Source organism: Aplysia californica, unplaced genomic scaffold, assembly GCF_000002075.1.
Source record: "Aplysia californica isolate F4 #8 unplaced genomic scaffold, AplCal3.0 scaffold00398, whole genome shotgun sequence".
NCBI classification, from domain to species: domain Eukaryota; kingdom Metazoa; phylum Mollusca; class Gastropoda; order Aplysiida; family Aplysiidae; genus Aplysia; species Aplysia californica.
Genome location: NW_004797668.1, coordinates 579,585 through 584,182, shown reverse-complemented (window position 1 = coordinate 584,182; position 4,598 = coordinate 579,585).

The window sequence follows — 4,598 nt, the reverse complement described above, 5'->3', positions numbered from 1 at the left end:
TGACGGGATTCGAACCCATGACCTTACGGTTGCGAGTCCGAGAGCCTAACCATTAGGCCACCGACGCCACAGTAGAGCCACCAACCTCGCCTCGGCCTTTCACTATGCGAGAACTAAACATTTGGGGAAAGACACTTTACGGCAGTAGTAAATATTTTCTTGCACCTCGCTAGCACCAACACTGATGTGGGGTGTGTAAGCCTAAATGGGCGAATTGTAAGTAACATTTCTTACTTTAGTATGACGATCAAATGTGAGGCGAGCTGACAAATATGAGTTACTTCTCCCAATGCACAAATTGAGATATTGGCCAATAATCGGCATTAGGGTCAAATTTGTAGATTTTCAATTGATGTCATATCATATTGTGTGATGTAGCGATTTCCATAGGGCTCTAATCCGAGAAGTAACTCATTTAGTCAGCACCCTTCACAGTCAGATGTTCATCTGGTGGAAATGGTTTTCGAAAGTTGTTTCTCCTCTTTTGCAAGTATGGTCCGACTATAGAAAGGAGAAGCTGACACGCAGCAAGCTAGCAGGTTTTACTCGTATTCTTGTGTAACGGGTGTTTAAAAAATAAGGTCTCATTATAAAAAAGTTCGCAAATAACTGGGTCATCTTTAGACCAATTTCAACTACATTTCGAAAAAATAGAATTGCAACATGTCAGTATGAACAAAAATTGACCAACATGTTTCAAAAATATCAAGTTGAAATAAATTCAACTGAAATTGCGTGACATGCAAAACTTTGTAATTTCTTATAAAAGTCAACTTTGTTGTTCTACTCCAAGTAGTCACTGTTTGTGCATTGAAAAGCATAATATTATAGAAAAATGATATAGTCAAATAATAGAGGTGAAGGCTATTTAATTCTCCAGATGAAGGCCATTTCTCTCAATACAAGCTCCAAAATGCCACAGGAAATTTTGAATAACCCTTTGTCACATTTCCGGGTTTATTCTTTGGGCGTCTTGTTCAATTCTGAGTTTCAACTGTTCGAGTGTTTGTGGGTTGTTTCCATAGGCTCGATCTGTCAGCCCCCCTCCCCCCAAACAAAGGTAATAATTGAATGAGCTCAAATTGGGGGAAGAGGATGTGATGACCATTCATTTGTATACTTTTGGCTCATAAGGCCTTCCCCAAACCTATCTTGCAACCATGCAAGGAGCAATCTTGGCGTGTGGAGTGCCATTGGAACCAGGCCTCTACGGGTAACACCTTCTTCTCCCCAAACTTCTCGTAAACTTTCTCAGTATGGTGAGGTATCCGTGTGATGTAAATGACGTGGTTTTACCGTCCTCGTCCAGTAACCAGAATGTTTGTTTTAGTAGAGGTTTTTCGGCGCTCGCAACTGCATAAGGTCATATGAGCGCCAGAAGATTAGAGGTGTTACAAGAGAGTAACAAACATAAAAAAGAAGGGGGGATAAGGACGATAGATGTTTGATAGGAAAGAAGAAGCAAACCGCACCAGAGCACCCGCCAATCACCCCACAGTAACCAGAATGAGTCAATCACGCCCCTGTAGCTGAACAAAAAAACAAGATCCTGTATATCTACCCTAAGAGCGGTTATCAAATATACGGCCCAAATATAGATTTCCTTTTAATAATAATTGGTCACTTTTAAGCACAAGGGGGCTATCCCGAAAAAAGCTGTTATGAGAAAATCGAAGGTAATGTTTTTGGACCCTTGTTCATTTTCTTTAAAAGTCAAGGAAAGTTTTCTTTATAAACAAACAAAATATTCACTCGAATGAAATCAAACTTCTCCTATAGGTAGGGCAATGCCCACTTTTGGTATAGGTCAAGATTTCTGAAACCTCCGAAATCTGGGTTAGCCCGCTTGTCCTTAAAAGCGACCAATTAGATTTACGATTTCTGGGGAAAAACCGCCCATTGGTAGCTGGCATGCAGAAGTGCCATTCAATATTTCGTGGGCGTATGCAAATTAATAAATGAGCCAGGGTTTTAAAACACAGAGAGACAAAAGTGAACAAGCTATAGTACGGTACAACTCAGAGAGCTAATAGATGGCGGTGTAAACGCTCAAATATCTACTGACCAAAACGTCTACCCGCAGGAAAGCCTATAACTCCGTGTGGGTAAAGGTTTTTTTGGGGTCACCTGACACTGTGTTTATACAGGTTATATTTTTCGTACACATTGAGAAACCTGGAGGAAAGAGGGGCTGGCGGTATAACGAGCTTTTATTGAATATGGTTTTTCATCTTGGACAGGTCCAATTATGATATTTGACTTCGGTCGTCATTAAGACATTGCCTAAGCATCCCCCTACCCTCCCTACCCCCCCTAAAAAAACAACAACAAAACAACAACAAAACAACAACAAAGCAACTCCAACCCCAACAAAAAAATAACACACAACCCACGTTCAAGAGCATTCAGATAGAGATAAGCTAACTTGGACCTTTCAGTGAAAGTTGCTGACAATCCATAACACTCTACATAATCTAATGTTGTGATGTAAGTATCTAAGGCTTACGCCACTTCTTCAACACTTCTTAAATAACGCTGTTGTGCACTCGTCAAATAAATGTAGAGACAGTAGAGAAAATATTGTTAACATTGGGCTTTGAATGAGTCAAGGGAAACACATCGACACAATATCGTTCGTTTGAAGCCTACAAAAAGTAAAAATGATAAAATCTTATAGGTTTAACGCCACTGTCAACACTATTTAGTTTTTGAAAGGCGAGACCTCCCAGTTTATCGTCCATCCCCAAAGGGAACGAGCCAATTTGGAAATTCGTTTAAAGTGCCATTCTCAAGAGCAAAACGAAGGACTGAGCTGGGGCTCGAACCTCCGAACTACCAATCTCACGAGTACGGGTCCTGTAGCCAACCACTAGGCAACCGACCCCATTGGAAAAAGTAAGTCAGACACAATTAAAGAAAGCGAGACACATAGTTATGATACAATACTTTATTCATCCCAAATAAAAAAAATAGTGCACTTGTAGGAAATGACACAAAGAACAACTGCAACGAAGGTATACACATATTTCGAACAGGAGACCTCGTAAAGAATTTAAAATTAAATGAAATTGCCCTTTTTCTCGTGAAGTTCTAAAAAGGTTCAGGCATTTCTCTACCCCAGAAGAACAAAGTGCTATCTGCCCGATACCTAGTTTTGAGAATGAGGTCAACATGTTGGAGTTTCACAATATGTCAAGCTTGTTCGAGTGCAATTCTTTGAAAGGCTTGATAACGACCCCGAATATTCTTACGGTTTTGATAGTGCAGATAGAGCATTTGATTGCTGACCTCATGGTCTTAGTAACTCAAAACGGCCAAAAATGTTAGAAATTTGTATGTCTGAGGTAGCGATTTGTCAACAGTTGCTTGAAAATTTTTTAATATAAAATACGGTGGCCTGACACCACCAAAAAATGATCAGCTATAGGAGTAAACAAATATAAAAAAATAGACATAGAAATCACAGGAAGTGAGAGTGGGTTCGGCATACCTTGAGGAAACCGATTAAACAACACCCACCAAGCCTTAAGAAGGTAGAGGGACTTGGATTTGGACGAGAAAGAGATGCTATGCAGCTGGACAAAGGTGGAGGCTATAGCCCAGGACAGAAGTAGATAGAGAGCATTTGGTGGTGGCCTATACTCCGGGCGGGGATTGGAAAGGCTGATGATGAGGATGCATAATTTTCGTCTTTTTGATAGTCTCACGGCACGTGCAACACAATTAGATCATGTAAGTGTCGATTGTAACATGTTGAATCAGAGAAAAAATACAAAGAAAAGAGGAAGGATGGATAATGACGATATAAATTATCTGATAGGACAGAAGGAGCAAATCACGCCATAGCTTCGCCAACCACACATAATGTTGATGCCACAATAAAAATTGAAGTAGAGTGAGAAAAGATGGTGCAAAAACCTGTCGGAACAGGCACGACATTCATCATATCTAGGTTTAAGAAAACATTAAATTAAAAATATACGCTGGAATTACTCATAAAATGGCAGAGTTGTTGAAGAGGTGTAGCCTCCAGATCAACTCCCATCGCCGACAGAACAGGATTGTAAACCTTAATACTAAACAATATTTTTAGAAATGTAATTAATGTGTTTAACCACCTACCGATACAACTTAGATAATCTAAGACTCGGGCAGCTTTGAACCAGCGTATCAAGTAAAAAATCAGGACGAGTGGGTTGCAATGTCTCTTAAGAAGACGGACATACACGAACAATATTTTTTTTAAATCCCATCACGACAATTGAACTTATCTCTTTTTTTTAAAGGCCGGCTAAGAGCCTACCCGCTTCATCACGAACACCGATAACTGAACACGGTTCTGGCGACCAATTTTGTACAATACAATGCCCTGTACAAACAACCAGTTACCACCTCCTCCTCTGTTTTTAAAATACAATATTATGATGTTGCCACCCACGAGAGCCACAAGTCTAAGATGACTTCTTTTCTACTGGGCAATGGGTGGTAGTCTTAGACAGGTTCAAATGCACTGTAAACTATAACAAATAAAAAAGGATTACAGCACAGTCAATGACAGAAGGAAAGAAAGAAAAGAATGAAAAAAGAAGCAACCCCCC